The 20937-nt window shown below is 39.9% G+C and overlaps 2 pseudogenes; one reads left to right on the plus strand and one right to left on the minus strand.

Moving 5' to 3' along the window:
* LOC125343672 lies at positions 1-1045 on the minus strand (annotated as a pseudogene).
* A 17287-nt stretch (positions 1046-18332) lies between these two features.
* On the plus strand, positions 18333-19015 carry LOC125343157 (annotated as a pseudogene).
* Positions 19016-20937: the final 1922 nt, after the last annotated feature.

Here is a 20937-nt window from a genome sequence, read left to right on the forward strand (position 1 = left end):
TTGTAATGGGTTTTTATTTCCAACCAGGCAACAGTCCTGACTTAAGGCTTTCTCCCCTTTTTATGCAATGACTGTCCTTCTCCAGAGAAGGCGATGTATCTGCCTCCAGCTTCAACCTTTTTCACCAGGGAACGTGAATTTCTGATGAAAGTAATCTTACCAAGTTTAAATTCGTAATTGGGAATTCCTCTTTTAATATCTCCAGGCTTGATTGGGGAGGGACTGGGCTCCACTCCTTTCTTCTTTCCATCCAATCTATTACCGGAGCCAGAGAAGGCCTGGAAGCCCAGCTCTCCAGCATAGCCACCATGGTCAGCTTCGCATTCCACTGATTCCTATTGAGGAACTTGTCTTTTGGGTTCTTTGTAGCCCAGGGGAGCAGCAAAGTCTACATTCATGTCACACTCAATAATGGACGCAGCCTTGTCAGGTTTGGTTTCCATCACACGGAGTTCATAGATCTTCTCATTGTAGTTGATGGCAATCACATCCCCGGTGGTGAAACAGGCAAAGTTTCTCAATGAATTTTCTAATACTGCTTTGGGATTGGTGATGTCCAGAAAATCTGGGCTCTGAGGCTGGAATTTGGAGTATGTGGCCACTTGAAGGTTGACACTCTCCACCTGAACCAGGCCCCCTTCCTCCAACAGCAAATTCTGCATCATCCAGTGGTGGAGGTAGCAGATGCCTTCATCAGCTACAAACTCCAGCACACCACAGTGCGTCATGCGGTCTGAATTCTTATTGTTCAGCTTGAACAGCATGGGATAGGTAATGTTAAGTCAGCTGAGTTGATCGAGGGCTGAGGGTGGCATAATAATCTTCCCTCCTTTCTCCACATCTGACCTGTCATTAGGCCCCGCTAGCATGGATACAGAGAAGCAGTGGTACTGTGTGGAGAAGCGATTCTGGAAGACCCGGGGAATTGGGTGGTCAAACATGTTGAAAGAGAACATGATGGACACCGCTTCGCAGACGCCACTTCTCCCAGAGAACTTTAGTGGAGCAACCCTCGAATTCCTTCCACAGGCGCTGCCGCCGTTGCCGCCGCCGCCGCACACAGAGACCCAGATGCCGCTCACCTACCATGTTATTTTTAAAATTAATTTACTTTAATGTTATTATAGAGGAGATGTACAGAGGGATTACAATTATGTGAGTCAGGTAACGAGTACAATTCCTTTCGTACAGTGTCAGTGTCTTCTATTCCCTCATTCTCTCCCAGTTCCTCCCTCCCGTCTCCACTCATCAGTTGCATAGTTCACTTTCATCAATGTCCAGTGAGCTCCACTGCTGTACTTTCCCCCTCGAATTCCGTGCTCTTCCCCCCAACCTGAAGCTATACACAGGAATACACCATACATAAGGTAAAGAGGACAGAGTCATGAAAAACTAAAACCTAAAATAAAAAAAAAAAACTTTTGTTTCCATATCTTGGAGTTTGTGTCAATATGTATATTACTTCATATAACTATGAAGAGGCATTTAAGCATTGCACCTTGGTTGTGTTTCTTTCCTAAGAGTATCTTCTTTTGGACTTACTGTGTATGGGTATCTAGAATCCTATATAATTTGTCATATCCCAGTGAATTTTGCATCTAACTCATGCATCGCAGAGAAAATATGCACCATTTATCTCTCTGAGCTTGGCCTACCTCACTTAACTTGATTTCTTATAGTTCCATCTAGTTCACTGCAAATGACATTGTTTTATTCTTTCTAATGGCTGTGTAGAATTTCACTGCATATACGTACCACATTTTTTGGATCCACTAATGAGTGGGGCATCTAGGCTGTTTCCATGTCTTGATTATTGTGAAAAGTGTGGCAATGAACATTCTTCCCCAATTCTTTTTTTGCCAATTTTAGAGATTGAACTCGGGGACTGGGCACTGTTCCTGAGCTTTGTTGTTCAAGGCTACTACGCTACCACTTGAATTAAGCTCCACTTCTGGCTTTTGTTTGCTGATTAATTGGAGCTAAGAGTCTCACAGACCTTCATTCCTGGGCTGTTGATCCTCAGATCTCTGCCTCCTGAATAACCAGAGTACAGTACAGGTGTGAGCTACTGTCACCTAACACCTCACACTTTGTATTAACATCACTGAGCTGTACAAGATGGTTTCATTTAGAGATTCCTATGTATGCTGTCTTTCTTCTGTTAACATGAATTTTCCCTGTGGTTCCTTCCTACTTCTTAAGCTGCTACTTCACAGTTTCCTTCATAATCTCTACTAAACCACCTGACACTTTCAGTTCCCATTGATATGAGTTAGTAGAAAAGGCAAAAGTCAGGGTCTTGTAACCTATGTAGCTTGCAGATGACAGGACAAGCTGATGAGCTAAAACTTGCCTGACAATGAAATAAGGGGCAGGGAACTACAAAAGGACGAGGAAGACACTTGCTAACTAAGGATGAAAGAATGAAGCAATAAAGATGGGCACTACATATTTGGCATCACAATCTTATATGGAACAGAAAGACAACCCCACCAATCAGAAAAACATTTTCAAGGACTCCAATTCACCCTAACTAATTCAAGCCAATATTGTTAGGAAAATGGAGGAGAAATGAAAAGGAAAAAGCTGGACTTGGTTCTCAACAGGTTAGGACTGTTTATTGAGGTACAGTAGTGAGGGGCAACAAAACTTCCCATGAAAATGGAGGGGTGTGCAAGGAGATGGGACCAGAGTGGGGCTTTTATGGTTTTGAGTAAGGCGAAATCTCATGGAATATCAAGACTATCATGTGAGCAAAAGGTTATTTCAGACAGAGTGAACATTACCTGAGCTGAGATTTACGCATAGTAAACACATCAGTGTCTTTTGTGGAAGTCAGAATTTTCTGGCTAGACCACACAGTATCAAACACTCTGTGTATGGAATACTACATAGCGATTAGGAATGGTGAAATATTGTTATTCGCAGGGAAATGGTCAGAACTTGAACAAATAATGTTGAGCGAGACAAGCCTAGAACACTGAAAACAAAGGGGCATGATCTCCCTGATATATGACTGTTAAGGAAGGGAGACAGAGAGACAGTAGAGACCAGGTCTGTGAAACCAAAAACTGCTTGTCAAATGGTATTTCCCACAGGATTGGGGCAGCGACCCAACAGTATGTAACTAAAACCAAACAACTACTCAACATATAAAGGTAAAAAATCGACCTCTCAGTGGAATACAATAGCTCAAAAGCTATGTATGTACGTTCATATAAGACTACTGTAGACATATTGTCTAATATCGACATTACATTTAAAGCCCTAGGCGAATTTTCTTGGGCTTGGCCACGTGGCTACTGTATATGTTCTTGATAAATTGTATATTGTATATATGTCTACCTGACCTAGAGAAGGGAAAGAAAAACAGGGCGTAAGATATCACAAGAAATGTACACACTGCCCTACTATGTAACTGTACCCTTTTTGCACAACACCTTGTCAAAAAAATTTGTGTTCAATTAATAAATAAATTAAATTAAAAAAAAAAACCACTCTGTGTGGCAGCAGAGCTCGAATGGTGATGCGGGCAGAGAATGGGCTATTTCCATATCCAAGGTCTCAGACCTTTTTAAGGTTCAAACAGTTCTTGTTTAAACATAAAAAGCCTGTTGAGGGGCTGGGAATACAGCTTAGTGGTAGAGTGCTTACTTAGCATGCATGAAGCCCTGGGTTCGATTCCTTAGCACCACATACACAGAAAATGGCAGAAATGGTGCTGTGGCTCAAGTGATAGAGTGCTAGCCTTGAGCAAAAAGAAGACAGGGCTGGTGCTCAGGTCCTGAGTTCAAGCCCCAGGACTGGCAAAAAAAGCCTGTTGGCTTTTCCATTATACCTTTCAACAAACCACCACCAACAAAATCTAACAGGAATTAATGAAATAGAAAGCAGAAACAGAAAAATCAGTGAAACTAGAACTTGGTTCTTTGAAGAGATTAACAAAATGGGAGACCATTAATTAGACTGGTCAATACTAAAGATTCAGATTGCTAAAATTTGGGCAAAGGGGATTGTTGGGGGTTATTACGAACAAATAGATAAAGTAGATAAAATCCACATATTCCTAGAGGTCACTTGGTACGAAGCATGTGCTCTCCACTGTCTTGCTTGTCTGTGAACCTATCAGGTGGTAACTGGAATCACAACTGAGACTTCTTTCTAACCCTTTGGCTGACAGTGTAAGATGGGTTTGAGTAAGGAGACAGAGGTTACTTGAGTTCAATATAAGGGGGCAGGGTTGACTGCAGATGTGCATGCTCAGAGAATAGGGTATTTCCTGGATGGTTTGGCCTTCTCAGGATCCAGTTCTGTCTTCCAATCTCTTTAAGCCTTTCCTGGCCTCACAAGTCAGCCTCAGAGCCTTTACAGGGTAGTCCCACAATGGGATGTTTACAGCCAGGCTCAAGTCAGATTGTCCTGTCTGCATCAGGGTAATAGGGTAAAGGTTGAAGGTTAATCCTTCAAAGACGGTTGAGATGGGCAGAAGTGCTATATTCCTGTGGCATGTCTATGCCACATACTCTCTCTGCCATATTTCTTTTGAATAAATGTTTCAATCGCCTTTACTATGTTCCCATCTTGCTTGAATTTTCTTGCAAGTCACAAGGAACTGAGATCCATTTGTCTGTTCTGTCCTAAATGTTCAGTGTTAAATTTTATTTCCAAATTTCTCTCCCCAAATTCTGGTTGGTTTCATTTCCAGTTCTGCCTCAGCACTCTACCTTGATGCCCTCCAGGAACCTTGCATTTCATTCCAAGGAAAATCATTTATAATCCTTTAAAACTTTGCTATTGAATGGAAAATCATACATTTTCTGTTTTGAATAAAACTGTCACTACTCCCCAGGATGCCAAAATTAGAAGGCTCAGTCAGTGCTATGCATCCTTCCCTCTTTTCAGGACCACACCCCATCTGTTACTTCAGCCCATGAGTACTATGAGGCTGCTTCTGAAAACTGCCTTCATTATTCACCACTTAGCAATTTATAGTCCTACCTCTCTAGCTTGCTGTCACCTGTCATCTCTTAATTGATCTGTCAGCTTCCATCCTTTACTGCCTCTGGGCCTTTATCAGTTGCCTCTCAGGCCTTCAGGTCTGAGCTCACCTCAGAAGGATTACATATCTCAGGATTTTTATAGTACTAACTTTTCTTCTCAGCATGCCTTCTAAACATATTCATAGTCTGGCCTTTATGCACCTTTTCAGTTTCTATCACAACCTCCAATTCTTCCTCTTCTCTCCCTTCTAGCTCTGTTGCCACACAGAGTGTTTGATACTGTGTAGTCTAGCCAGGAGATTCTGACTTCCACAAAAGGTCCTGATGTGTTTACTATGTGTAAATCTCAGCTCAGGTAATGTCCACTCTGCTTGAAATAACCTTTTGCTCACATGTTAGTCTTGATATTCCATGAGATTTCAAGTTCCTATGAAAGTATCTTAATAGGATGAATGATTCATTTTCTGAGTTCTCATGAACCTTATGCACTAAACCTGGTGCATCAAAATATCTCTCGCCAATGTTGTCAGGCCACAAGTAAAGCCCCACCTATAGATGTTTGTTTTGAGCTCGTGAATTTAATTCCCCTTGTACAGTTTACACACTGAGCTAGGACTATTACATTACATCTAGGAAGGATTTTAATTATGAATTGTACTCTGGGTTTGAAAACATGAGTGTATTGAGCTTAAAAGAAAGAAGTATGATAGCATCCATGACGGAGGATTATGGACACAGATCCTCAGGGAATGCCCAACACTACAAAATACACCAAGTCCTATATAGAATATGCTTTTGACTACACACATATGTGAAAGTTTAATTCATAAATTAGGCATATCAAGATATTAACAACAATAATAAAATAGAAGAATCCCAATAATATATTGCAATTAAAATTAAATTATGTGTGGTGGCCCCCAAATATCTGTGGATTTAAGCCTTAGTGTATAACTTTTTTTCACTCCACAAGTCAAGAATTTTCACCTTTTCACTTAAAGGAAGTACTTTATGGTTTTTCTTTGTATGTCTGAATCACCAACATCATTATTCTTATGATTTAAAATCATGGGATTAAGGTTACATTAACACAAGCACTGTGATACTGAGATAGTTGATTTGATAACAGAGATGGCCATGAGATCGATAAGCAGGTAGCATATAAAATGTGGAAATGGGAGAAAAAGGCATAATTCACTCTTGGTTATGACAGTGAGGAGAAGAGAGTTAATCACATTATCCAGAACCATATGCAATTTACATCGTAAAAACTTTATTTCTGGGATTGTCTATTTAATATTTTTGGATTGTGTTTGTACGTAATTAAAACCACAAGAACAACAAATTGGAGACTACTATAATTCTCACAAACTAATTAAAAAATCAAAGAGGAGTAAGGAGCCTTCATGGCAGAAGTTAATAGAAACCAGAAGTGAATAGTATTTAAAAATGAATCTGCACAGCAGGGCACTGGTGACTCACATCTGTAATCCTAACTACTCAGAAGGCTGAAATCTAAGGATGGTAGTTCAAAGCCAGCCCTGTCAGGAAAGTCTGTGAGACTCTTACATCCAATTAACCTCTTAAAAATCAGAAGTGGAACTGTGACTCATGTGGAAGAGTGCTAGCCTCAAGCAAAAAATGTGCAGGGGTAGTGCCTAGGCCCTGAGTTCAAGCCCCACAACCACCACCACTACCACCACCAACAAAACAAAACAACAAAAGAATCTGCCTATATTTGTGTTTTGTACTATCTGTTCAACTTTGGTAAATAGACTGATGTGACTTGATTCCAGATTAAATGAGTTAAAAACACCCGTGCAAGTACTGGGGTTTGAACTCAGCACCTGGGCCCTGTCCCTTAGCTTTATCACTCAAAGCTGGCTCTCTAACACTTGAGCCACATAGCTCTGCTACTGGCTTTTTCTGTGGTTAATTGGAGGTAAGAATCTCATGGTTTTTTTCTGCTTGGGCAAGCTTTGAACAGTGATCATCAGATGTCAGCCTCCTGAGTAGCTAGGATGACTGTGTGAGCCACTGACACCTGGCTAGAAGTTGGAAATTTCTATTCTATGTATTAGTTGTGCCTTTTTTGGTGGAAAGTTATTTTTCAGATGAGATCTTCAGTTTTGTTTTTGTTTATTTGTGTTATGGGCCTGATTGAACTGTGATAATCCTGTTTACAACTCCTGTGTAGTTAGACTCACAGGCATGTATCGGTATACCCAGCTTGTTGCTGAGATGGAATCTTGATCATTTTAGCCAGGTTGAACCCAGGTGCCTTCCCAATTGTGATCGTCCTGATCTTCATCTCCTAGGTAGCCAAGATTACAGGCATGAGCCACCATGCTTGGCCTAGTTATGCTTTATATAATTGTATTTAGTGTCCTTTTATAAATGTCACTTCTTAATCCATGCATTTTTGTAAATAAATTCAAGCTCTAGCTAAAGGAGAAACAAAATAGACAATTCTGTTTTAGTTACTTAGCTCACTTGGTGTGGAAATATTTATCTATAGGCTATAAAATGTCGCCCTCTGGTGGAATAAATGAAGATGTACATTTCAGCCCTTTATGAAGTGTTATTTCAAGTCAACATGGTTACTTAGAACAATTGTTTCTTTTTTATAAGGGTGATTACAAGCTCAGCTGTTGACAGATGACAAAATCATGTAGGTAAATCTTATGAATCACTCTGTTTTGTTAGAGGTATTCTTTCTGAAGTGGACAAGTCAGATCAAGTATCCTTCAAAATGTTTTAACGATTAGGTAATTCCCAAGACTACTCATCCTCTGCTTTCAGCTCTTTTCAGTTAGAACTTAACACGGAAGTATTAAATATTAAGATCATCTACTACAAGCCAGATGCCTGTGGCTCACCCCTATAATCCTAGCTCCTCCTGAGACCTATAGCATCATGGTAGTAAAGTCTATGAGACTCCATCTTCAATTAACCAGAAAAATTTCCAGGCGAAAGAATTGGCTCAAGTGGTAGAGTGACAGCCATGAAGAAGAAAAACTGAGCAAGTTCAAGGCCCTGAGTTCAAGCCCCAGTACTGGTACACACATAAAAATCAGCTAGTATAGTGGTGGGACTTAGGCTTAGTGAGAATATCAGCAGGTCCTCTCTTCAAAAAACATAAAACCAGCAAGACTGCAAGAATCTTAGGACTCTGGAAGTTGACCAGGAGCAAAAGGAGAGAAATTGGTGGAGAACAAAACACTTTCAGAAACAGTGGCTGCAAATACCCCAAATTTGATGAGAAGCATTAATCTACACAAAGAAGTTCAATAAATTCTTTGCAGGATAATCACAGAGATCTATGCCTTAAAATATTATAGTCAAACCATTGACATCCAAAGAAGAAATACTGAACACCACAAGAGAAAATACCCATCAAGTACCACGTCCCAGATCAGGAAAGTACAATGACTTCCCATCAGTCACAATGGAGGCCAGAAGAAAATGGGATGGCACACTGAGATTGTGAGAAAAAAATGGTAACTCAAAATCCTATGCCCAGTAAAACTATCTTTTAAGGCATAGTTCAGTGGTAGAGTGCATGCCTAGCATATACAAGACACTGGGTTTCCATCTTTAGCACTGCAGAATACGTAAATAAGTATACAAATAAATAACCTTTAAAAAATATGGGCAGTGTCCAAGGAGAGGTGGGGAAGATAGAGGGTAGGTGAACATGATCAACGCATTCTCTTTACTTGTGTATGAAATATCACAGTGAGTCCCATTAATTTGTATGATTTTGTTTAAACAAAAATATGAAATGTACAAACAAAATTAAAGGCAATAGGTAAAAGATCTTAGTAGACACTTCTCCAGAGAAGTTTCATAAATGTCTAATCAGAACATGAAATGATACTCACTCAATATTAGCTGAGCACCAATGGCTCATGCCTATAATCCAACCTATTTTTGAAGCTTCGATATGAGGATCACAGTTTGAAGCCAGCCCAGGCAAAAAAGTCTGTGAGAGTCTTAACTCCACTTACCCAGCCGCCAGAAGTGGAGGTGTTACTCAAGTGGTAGAGACCAGATTTGAGCAATAAAGCTAAGGGACAAGCACCCAGACCCCGAATTCAAGCCCCAGTACCAGAATCCACACAAGAGTTCTGAATACTGTTATTCTTTAGAAAAATAAGTATCAAAATAGCAATCTGATCCCAATTTGTACCCACTAGGACAGTTCTAATCAAAATTAGATAAGTGTTGGCAAGAATACAGACATAGCAGGAGCTACATACAAAGTGCTATTATAACCATATAGGAAAATATTCCAGCAGTTACTCAGAAAGTTGAATATAGTGTTGACATTTGACTCAGCAATTCCTCTCCTACATGTACATACAAGAGAAGTGAAAACATATGTCTACTGCTACCATATCCTAGCTACTCAGAAGGCTGAGATCTTGAGGACCAAAGTTCAAAGCCAACCCTATGCAGAAAAACCCATAAGGCTCTTAGGTCCAAAATAATCATCAAAAAGCCAGATCGGAGGCATGTTTTAAGTGACAGGGTAGCAACCACGAGCAAGAAAGTTGAGTGAGAGTGTGAGGCCCTGAATTCAAGCCCCATTACTGGCAGCAAAACCAACAACATATGCCCACATTGTTTACAAATATTGGTAGCAGTCTTATTGATTACTATTTCCAAAACAACCTTAGTGTCCATCAACTGATGAATGGACAAGGCAAATGTACTTCAGCTGCTTATGGGATATTATTATGTCATAGAAAATAAATAATGAACAATGAATTGTTGTTACATACTACACCATGGGTGAACATTGAAAACATTTTGCTAAGTGAAAGCAGCATCAGAAAGCTGGGATGGGGAGCAGTAGGTAGTTAAGCAAAACGAAAATGCCTCCAAAATTTCTTGCTGAAATTTAATAGTGTCTTTTTTTCATCAGCCACTCACTTTGTTGTATGTTACTTTTTCTATACTGGAGATAGAACTCAGGAACTTAAGTATGGTGGACAACCATTGTACTTTTGAACTGTATTCCTACCTCCTTTGGCAATTAAAAAAATTACTCTCTAGTTTCCCCCAAACTAGCATGCTAGTTGTTATTGCTTCTATGGAGCTTCTAACTCTACATTTTTTCCTTGATAGTGCTGGGATTTAAAATCAGAGCTTCATGGTTGCTAGACAGGTGTTCTATTTCTTAAGCCATGACCCCAGCCCTTTTTTCCTTCACTGTGTTTTTTTTTTTTGTACCAGTTCTAGGGCTTGAACTCAGGGTATGGGTGCTATCTCTGAGCTTTTGTGCTCAAGGCTATTATTAATCTACCATTTGAGCCACAGCTCTGATTTTTTGGTGGCTAATTGCAGAGTCTCATGGAATTACATGCCCGGCTGGCTTCAAACCATAATCTCAGCTTTCTGAGTAGCTAGGATCACAGCCATGAGCCACTGGCTCCCAGTTCTCTCACTGTTTTTGAGATAGGATCTCACTTTTGTCCAGGATGATCTAAACTGTGTGTCTCCTGTTTATACTTCTTGCTATAGCTGGGATAACAGATACATTCCATCATGGCCATCTTCTTTGTTGAGTTAGAGTCACTCTGCCCTGGCTGGCCTGGAACTACAATCCTCTAGATTTCCACTTCCTATATAACTAGGATTACAGGGATGAGCCACTGCTGCCTAGCCCCTACTTTACTATTTTTAACAATGTTACACATTACAATCTTTATAAAAATAAATTTTATTTTTCCTTGCTGTGGTAACATTACATATCTGGTCCTGATGTTATGTCATTTTTCCATTAGAGTCTTTTTTTATTGTAATTTTATCTTTTGTGTGTGCTGGTATTGGGGCATGAACTCAGGTACTTGCACCCACACTCATCTTTTTCAGCTCAAGGTTGATGCTCTACCACTTGGGCCAAGGCTCCACTTCTGGCTTTTGCTGGTTAGAGATAAGAATTTCTTGGATTTTTTTCTGCCAGGGATGGCTTTGAACCCTCAAATCTCAGCCTCCTGAGTAGCTAGGATTGTAGGTATGAGCCACTGGTATTTGGGTCACTTAAAAATTAGCATATATGAGTTATGCAAAGAGAGAGGTTTCGTTATGATATTTTCTTTTTTTGTTTTCTCATGTAACAGCATTAAAAATTTTTAAATGTTTACATATTTGAAATTGTACTAAAATCTCTCGATATATATTGTCCTATGAATTTTCTTTTTTTAAAAATTTATTTATTAATTAAATTTTTTGACAAGGTGTTGTGCAAATGGGGTACAGTTACATAATAGGGCAGTGTGTACATTTCCTGTGATATCTTACATCCTGTTTTTCTTTCCCTTCCCTAGATCAAGTAGACATATATACAATACACAGTGTACCAAAAACATATACAGTAGCCACATGGTATACACCAAAGGAAATTCACCTAGGACTTTAAATATAATGTCAACAATAGAGTTTGCTTATCCTATGATATTTTCTTACATGCACATAATATACTTTGATCATATTTACCCCCTGCATTACTCTTATCCCTTCCTCTTTCTCCCCAGTAGTTCCCTTTTTATTTTCATGACCTCTTCCCCTTTATGGCTTCCATAAATGGGAGAAAATGTGAATATTTGGTTTTGCGGGTTGACTTTGCTCAATATGATTTCTCCAGTTCCATCGATTTTCTAGCAAATGATACAATTTCAGTCTTCTTTATTCTTGACTAAAATTCCATTGTATGTGTAAATTTTTGTGTGGCTATGTCTTCAATTCTCTTAATTATTCTAAGAAAGGAAAAGCCAACACATTTCTTCTTTAAAAAAGAAATTGAAAGGAGCACAAGTGGAGACTGAACTTCTTGCTTGCTAGGCAGGTGCTCTACTCCGTGGGCCATGCCATCAGTCCTCAATACATTACTTCTGGAACCAGATGTCTGGAGGGAGGAGTTCTCTCTATACAGCAAGCAGTCCATTCCCCAGCTTAGTGTTTTGTACTTCAGTCAGATGCTGACACAGTCTACATATAGACAGTGCTAGCTCCCATACATCAAGAGTCCACTCCCAGAAGATTTGTACCCTGCCATGTGTCAGTTTCAAGAATGGGTTGGGACCTATGCTTCTGACTGTTAGCTTCTACTGACACTCTCCCTGTGTTCACTTAATGTGTGAGAGAAGCTCACATAACTCAGGGAGGCACTTTACTTGTGTTTACCTAATATTTACAAAGGATACAGGAGAAGACTGAATGGAAGAGATGTACAGGGAAAAGTTGTGGGGGATCTATGCAGAGCTTCTGTGATGAGTTTTGGCACCTGCATGGGATCATATATTTGAAAGCTCTTGAACTCTATCCTTTTGAATTTTTTAAAGATGCTCCCTTATATAAGCATTACTGGTTAAACCATTGACTATTGGATGAGCTCAACCTTTAGCCAATCTTAACTTTCCTGGAGGTTGTGGAATGGAGAAAGTTCCAAGAACACAGGATATAACTCATGCTTCTAACTGACTGTGACGTTGGCAGCAGTCTTCTGGGACAGAGCCCATATTATATGGGTTCTGAGCTGTCTCCAGATACACAGTGTCACAATGCAATTGTAAGAGGCTTGGTCTTCCTGGTGACCAGCCTCTGTCCTGAAGTAGTTGAAGAACCCTCAGTCATTCCTTAAGCAGATAGTGTTATCATTGAGGATATTCCAAGAATTTTAGGAGTTACTAGAAAAATTGGGGAGGGAAACAAAATAAAGACCAAATATATATTTTACAATATCACAGTGACATACCTAGAAATGGAATTTATAGACCATGTGATAACTATATGTTTAACTTTTTAAAGAACTTCCACGCTGTTTTCTTCAGACACTATATGATCTTATAGACCCATTTATTAAAGTAGGAGTGTTCCAGTTTCACTAATCTTGGTGCAATGATTTTGTGTTACAGTGTCTCTGGGCTCTGATGGCTCATGCCTATAACTCTAGCTACTCAAGTGGCTGAGATCTGAGCATTGTGGTTTAAAGCAGCCCAAGCAAGAAACACCATGAGACACATATATCTAATTAAATCACCAAAAAGCCAGAAGTGGAGCTGCAGCTCAAGTGGTAAACCACTAGCCTTGAACAAAAAAATGCAGGGACAGTATCCAGGCCCTGATTTCAAGCTCCAGGACTGTCACATACAAAAATGAAAGTGCTGGAAATGCATTATAATTAAATGATAGAGTATGTAGAAGTTGGTGGATTAAATCTTCAGCAAAGCCATAAAAGAAAAAAATTTCTTTGGTCTTTAAAGATTTGAGATATAAACTAGATGTCCCACTATTAAAATGCCACCAGATATGTAGGCTTATAAGAAAAGTCAGGGTTGGAAGTGATGAAATCCAAGGCACTTCTCCCTCAAAATATTGACTTTCTATCAGTTTGACACTATACCATCTTGGCATGCCCTTCAAAAGAAATTTAATTTAAAAATAACTACAACCTTCTTGTTTTATCCCTCTATGTTTTCACTTCTTTTGGTTCATTTTCAATCTGTGTGTTCACTTTTACATAGGAGTTACTTGATGGAGGATACTGTTTATTAGCAAGATATAATTCTGTCATCAATATTGGAAATAGTTCCTCTAATTGGTTATGATTTGAATAGGAAATATCCCCAACAGGTTCATGTTTTGAACACTTGGTCCCCAGATGGTGGTGCTATTTTGGGAGGTTGTGGAAACTTTGGGTAGTGAAGCCCAGCTGGAGGAAGTGGGTCATTATTGGTGTTGTTAAAAGGTATACTGGGTCTACAGTCCCCTTTCTTTCTCTCTGTTTCCTGTCTGCCAAGAATTGAAGAACTACCTCCACTACCACATGTTCCTTTTGCCATGATATTCTTCTGCCCAGGCACCTGGGGCCAAGCAACCACTGACTAAATATATGCTCTGAAACTATGATCCAAAGTAAACTTTTGTTCCTTTAATTTGTTCCTGCAGGCATTTCCACCACAACTATGCAAAATTAACTAATATATATAATTGGGACAAGAGAAATAGGGCCATTGCTATGACTAAACCTTATTGTGTGATTCTTAAGACTTAGGAAGTGGTTTCTGGAGAAAATTTGGAAGTCTGAAGTAGCAGGCCAGAAAAAGTTTAAAATTCTGCAATCAGAGCTTAATGAATGATTCTAGTAGGAGCACAGAAAATCAGAACACTTATAGGAATGCTGAGTTAAGGCCAGGTGCATGAAATTTCCAAAGGCAGTGTGGAATAGAAACGACTTACATTATATTCTGGCAGAATTGGTTTACGTTTTTCCCATGCCCGGAGATTTTGCGGGCTACTTAAAGGTGACAGACTAATCTGGTGTAGCAAATATTTTTGTGCCAGTACTGAGGCTTGAATTCAGGTCCTGGGCACTGTCGCTGAGATTTTTGTTTGTTTTTTGCTCATGGCTAGTTCTCTACCACTTGAGCTACAGCTCCACTTCTGGCTTTTGGTGGCTAATTGGAATTAGGACTCATGGACTTTTCCTACCTACGCTGGCTTTGAACCATTATCCTCAGATCTCAGCCTCCTGAGCAACTAGAATTAGAAGGCATGAGCCAATGGCACCTTGCTGGTTCCAATTTTTCTTTCAAAATTCTGTATCAGTCATCTATTGAATTCTGCTCTATGCCACATTTTTACTATTGGAGCTTATAAGATAAGCCTTCCTTTGTTCCATGTATCCTCAAACACTCTTGGTGCTTCTCTTATATTTTTCTGCCAAATATAATGAAGAATAATTGGACGTAGGCTCCTGATTCCATTTAGCATATTACTTAAGATTGTAATCACACAAGGTTCTGTTCACTTCAGTCTGCTTGTTGCAGTCAATGAATCAATTGAGAGGCAGAGTGATAGAGAAGAGCTTTAACAAGTGGGAACATTGGAAGATGAGTGGCTTTTGTCTTTTAATCATGAGCGTACCCCTTGACATAGGGAGATATTTTTATGGTGAGGATATGGTAGGGCCCAGACAGGGCAGTGCCTTATCTGTCCACCGTTCCATAGAGGCTTCTCTTCTGGTAGAAGGGTTGTGGACATCTCATCTACTTCATGTAGGCTGGTGAGGGTTGCAATGCAGTGGCTTTACAGAAGACTCAAAGGACCAATGTTTCTTTTTATTTGGGGGGGGTGGATTTTTCTTTGTTTTTATTTATTTATTTGTTGGGATCGGTCTTTCGCCTTGATGGAAGGGGCTTGATGCCCCTCTCCCAGCCCTGGGGAATGCGGCCCGGAATCCAGAGAAAACGGTTGGGCAAACAGCCCCCAACCCATCCTAGCCAGCCAGGCGCCTACAAGCTCTGCCCTGGCTCGGCGCGCTCGAGTGACGTTAGCTCTTGGGGGTCAGGTGATACCTTTCAGCCTATCGACATCCTGGCCAAACCCTTCCCCTCGGAATCATCTCCCGTTGTCCTTGTCTCAATAAAGTTAGTTCGCTCTAAGAAGCTAACCCCGAGGCATGTGTACGTCAGACTTTCGTGGTAAGGAGACGGGCATACATTCTCGGCCAGACCACGTGCACGGCAGGTCGGCGCTGACTCCCCCCCTTCACCCTAGCTTATCTGCAGGTCGGATGACTAGGGGAGAGGGCGCGAAAGGGAGGGTGGAAAGAAAGAAGTAAGTACCCAAGCCGGGAGAGGCTAACGAGCCCAACATTTATTTATTTCCATTTTTCCCTTTATTGTCAAAGTGAAGTACAGAGGGGTTACAGTTTCATATGTAATGCAGTGAGTACATTTCTTATCCAACTTGTTACCTCCTCCCTCATTTTTCCCCCATCTCCCCACTTCCTTTCCCCCTCCCCTCATGAGCTGTACAGTTGGTTTACACCAAATGGTTTTGCAAGTATTGCTTTTGGAATGGTTTGTCTTTTTATCCTTTGCCTCTCAATTTTTGTATTCCCTTTCCCTTCCCTAGTTCTAATACACATATATACAAGTATCCAGGGTACTAAGATCAGATACAGTGATAGCTGAGGTAAAACCACAGGAAGGGAATACGAGAGAAAAGAAAAGGTATGGTTTCACATGGCATGTTGAAATAATTATAACAATGATATGACACTTGTTTCCATAACATGGAGTTCATTTCACTTAGCATCATCTTATGTGTTCATAAGGACATAGCTATTGGTCTATTGTGATCTTCTGCTATGACTAGCCTAAACATGTACTGACTTTTCCCTATGAGGGATACCAGAGTCCATGTTTCTTTGGGTCTGTCTCACTTCACTTATCATAATTTTTTCCAAGTCCTTCCATTTTCTTACGAATGGGGCAGTGTCATTCTTTCTGATAGAGACATAGAATTCCATTGTGTATATGTACCACATTTTCCTGATCCACTCGTCTACTGAAGGGCATCTAGGTTGGTTCCATATTTTAGCAATGACAAATTATATGGTGATGAACATTGTTGTGCTGGTGGCTTTAATATGGTTTTGCTTGTAATCTTATGGGTAGATGCCCCAAAGTGGGGCTGCTGGGTCATAGGGGAGCAATATGTTTTGCCTTCTGAGGAACCACCATACTGCTTTCCAGAGTGGTTGAACAAGTTTACATTCCCACCAACAATGTAGTAGGGTTCTCTTTTTCAAAGGACCAATGTTTCTATTCTTATTAAGGTGACTTGTCTTTGGTTTGTTTGTTTTTTTTTTTTTGGCCAGTCCTGGGGCTTGGACTTGGGGCCTGAGCACTGTCCCTGGCTTCTTTTTGCTCAAGGCTAGCATTCTGCCACTTGAGCCACAGCACCACTTCTGGCCATTTTCTGTATATGTGGTGCTGGGGAATTGAACCCTGGGCTTCATCTATATGAGGCAAGCACTCTTGCCACAAGGCCATATCCCCAGCCCTGGCTTTGTTTTTTATTGTGCTCAGCATTTCTATCGAGCACTCTTTCAGGGATGGCCTTGCCTCATAACATAGAAAGAAGGAGTGCTTGGGAAAGGAAAGTTTGCAATGCTGGCTAACTCCAGAGTACAGTTAATGTGTAAAAGTTGGACCCAATAAGCAGCTAAACTTTAAGAGAGTAGGCAGAAAAAAAGGGGAAATTTCTAAGAATTAGGTCTTGATGGGTGGAGTTTTTTCACGGCATTTCCTAAATTGCTTTAAGTCCATTGACTGTGGGGATGTGGGATTTGAAACTGGGGTCTGAGAAATGTCCTTGAGATTTTTGGATCGAGGCTAGTGCTCTACTACTTGAGCCAAAGCTCCACTTTCAGCTTTTTGCTGGTTAATTGGAGATAAGAGTCTCATGGACTTTCCTGCCCAGGCTGGCTTCAATCTGTGATCCTCAGATCTCAGCCTCCTGAGTAGCAAGGATTACATACATGAACCACTGGTACCAAGCTGGGATACTTTTCCTTTTATATTATTGAGTCTGCATTCAAAATATTAGTGATTTTCTTTTTTAATGGATGATGTGTTGCCGTCTTAGCTTTATTGAGAATTGTGTTTTCACTTTTTGCTATATTTTATAGCTATTGCTGGCACATAGGAGACTCCATCTCCATTTAACCAGCAAAAAGCCAGGCTGGAAATGTGGCTCACTTATAAAAGTGCTAGCTGTTAGTAAGAAATCTCACTGAGAGTGCAAAGCTCTGAATGAAAGCCCCAAAGGTAGCTAAAAACAAAAAAGCAAGGCAAGAGGAAAGTTAAGGCTCAAGGCAAGGGAAGGCAAAGTAAGGCAAGACAAGAAAACAGAAAAGAAAAGAAGAGAAAAGGAAAAAGAACAGTGACGTCATGGGGAAGGAGGAGGCGCGGGACTCGCGAGCGACACGGAGGGAACTGCGCCCACCTCACGGTCTACCGGATGCCTAGCCGGTGATTCTGCACCTCGGGATGCCTGCGTGCCCTCCACCCCCATTCTCAACCTTGACCTTCTACACTTGCCCCATCAGCCTATCCACACTCGGAGAAAACTACCTTTAGGCTGCCGGAAGGAGGAGCCTTAATATGTATATAATATATGCAGCTCAGATGGTGACAGGATTCCGCCCTTAAAAAAAAAATAAACATAATAAGGAAGGGCAAGGGAAGGACACAAGTGGAGCGGCAAAGTATGAACAAATGCAGCAATGGTACTCACTAGACACTTGAAAATGAACTATATAATGTATGGGTGGGATGAGAGGGAAAAACAGAGAGATCAAGGGAAAGGATGACATTGTCCAAAAACAAATGTACTCTTTGTCTGACTTATGTAACTGTAACCCCTCTATACATCACCTTTATGATAATAAACAAGAAAAAGTGAGTAGGACTCGCGGCGGGCCCGCTTATGCTGCGTCTGTGGCCTGGCTTGCTGTGTGGCTAACCCAGCATCATGGGGAAATGGGACAACCGCGTGGCCTACATGAATCCAATAGCAATGGCCAGATCAAGGGGGCCAATCCAGTCTTCGAGGCCCTCGATCCAGGATTATCTAAATCCACCAAGACCTACCTGGGAGGAAGTAAAAGAACAACTAGAAAAGAAAAAGAAAGGCTCCAAGGCTTTGGCTGAATTTGAAAAAAAAAAAGAATGAGAACTGGAAGAAAGAGCTAGAAAAACACAGGGAGAAATTAAGTGGAAATGAGAGCTCATTTAAAAAAAGACAGAGAAAGAAAAAAGAAAAGAAAACTGGTAGGTATTAATCTTCTTCATCAAACTCTGATTCTACCAGCAGTTCTTCAGACTCTGATGATGAGGATAAGAAACAAGCAAAAAGGAGAAAGAAAAAGAAGAACCGTTCACATAAATCTTCTGAAAGCTCTATGTCAGAAACTGAGTCAGACAGTAAGGACATTAAAGGACTTGGCAAGAAAAGAAAGATGTATCCTGAAGATAAACCCTTATCATCTGGGTCCTTGTCAGAATCAGATTATGCTGAGGAGGTATGAGCAAAAAAAGAAGAAAAGCAGCGAAGAACGAGAAAGAACAACAGAAAAGGCAAAAAAGAAAAAGAAGCATAAGAAAAACAGCAAGAAGAAAAAGAAGGCTGCTAGTTCAAGTCTTGATTCGTTGTAACGTTTAGAAAACCCAAGATTCCTTTAAAGAAAGTGCAATGTCTAAGAAAATCTCAACTGTGAAAATTATGATATATTTACTAAAATGCATGAAATTTCTTGTTTCTAAAATTATTCCTGGACTCTACAGTAGCCATTCAGATGCTGCTGTATGGAAGGCCATGATTGCTGCCTGCTTTTTGAGCATCTACTTTCTCCTCTGTGCTTGATAACTCTGGGAGATACTACACTGCAGTCATGCTAGTGGTTAAGACATTTGGGGATTAAAGCTAATACTTTTGACTATATATATCTATGGATAAACAGAAACTGAATCTAGATGCATCTTTAAGATGCAATCAGAAATGACCAGATGATTCTAGTTAAAATTTTTGAAGTAGGGATTACATTAATAGTTCAGAAATCCTTACTGTGTAGATAAGTGTATTTTAATTTTTTTCCCCCTGTATACTTTTAGTTACCTAGGAAGGAACTTTTAAGGCGAGAGGGTGGTTTGCTAAGTAGCTAGCAGAATAGCATGCCTTTGATCCTCACACATCCTGTTTTTGAGGACACAGCAGCCATGCTTCCTGGGGAATTTAGAGCTGGATACCAGCAGTCTTGTCCTTTACTGAGCTTAGTGACATCCTTGGATTTTGTGTGCTGCATTGAGTGAGCCAGAGATATGAAGCCCTTTGCAGCATGAGAAAACCCCCAAAGCTCAGGAAATTACCTCCACCTCAATAATAACTGAATGTTTTTTAGCATTAGAATGTGTTCTGTTGTTTGAATTTTGACTACACTTTGACTTTGGAGAGGAATCGTTTCAAATAGACACTGGTACTTTTGGAAATTGGTAGTTGAAGATCTAAAATGCATGTTTCTTTTGTTGTTGTTTTTTCAAATTTTTATTATCAAACTGATATACAGAGAGGTTACAGTTGCATAGTTTCATACGTTAGGCATTGGATACATTTCTAAAATGCATGTTTTATACTGTTAAGTTTTAACCAGTCAAGAAAATTTTATGTAACCAGTGATTGTTAACTTTATTTTTTGTATGAACTTTGTTTAGGTTGCAATGTTTAGCTTCAGTTAACTCCTTACTCTTGCTGTCTTACATTCGTAACTATTTTAATGGCATATTTGCCAAGATATTTAGCATGTAAAAAGCAGGGATTTGATTTTTTTTTAACAGCTTCATATTGAAGCTGAGACCATACACAAGTTGAGTGCAGGCTTGATATGCTGTATCTTGTTATATAAAACTGTTGCCAGAATCTTAGTAAATACATTTTAAAAGTTTGTTGTCTTTGTATGTTAGTTACAAACTATGATAGGTTAACTTTAAGTGAAAATTACATTACTTCTTTTACTGTGTCATATTTTACTAAGATTTTGTGCCTCATATCTCCTGCTGAATGATTAGGAATGTTAAAAAGGAATTGATAAGTTGTTTTCATTTTACATTTTTATATAATCACGTAATAAGAAATGTAATTTGATGTACAATTTTACCTGTTTCAGAAGGTTTGCTAATTATAGTGGTATATGCACAGAGCATTTTGGCATGACAAGAGGCTGAATAAATAGCTATTTTACTTTAAAAAAAAAAGAAAGAAAAGGAAAAAGAAAAGGAAGTACAAAGTGAAAGGAAGGGTGTGAGAGTCAGCAAGCAAGGTGATGTTCCCTCTAACCAGCTGCATCCTGAAGATCACTGACAGTCCAGCATATATGCATATGTACGAATATAGCTGCCCATGGGAGTCTCTTGGCAGGGCAGGCTGACCAGAAGACTCCAAACCTTGCTTTCATCAGGCAATTGGGTGGAAGACACAGGGTGAGGCAATTTGTGCCTCATAAACAGAATTTCCTGTATCTATTAGTTCAGTAATACAAATATTTATGGAGGTTTAACCTAGACATCAGATTTTTTTGAGTAAA

This window comes from Perognathus longimembris, chromosome 28 (genome assembly GCF_023159225.1).
Source record: "Perognathus longimembris pacificus isolate PPM17 chromosome 28, ASM2315922v1, whole genome shotgun sequence".
Taxonomy (NCBI): domain Eukaryota; kingdom Metazoa; phylum Chordata; class Mammalia; order Rodentia; family Heteromyidae; genus Perognathus; species Perognathus longimembris.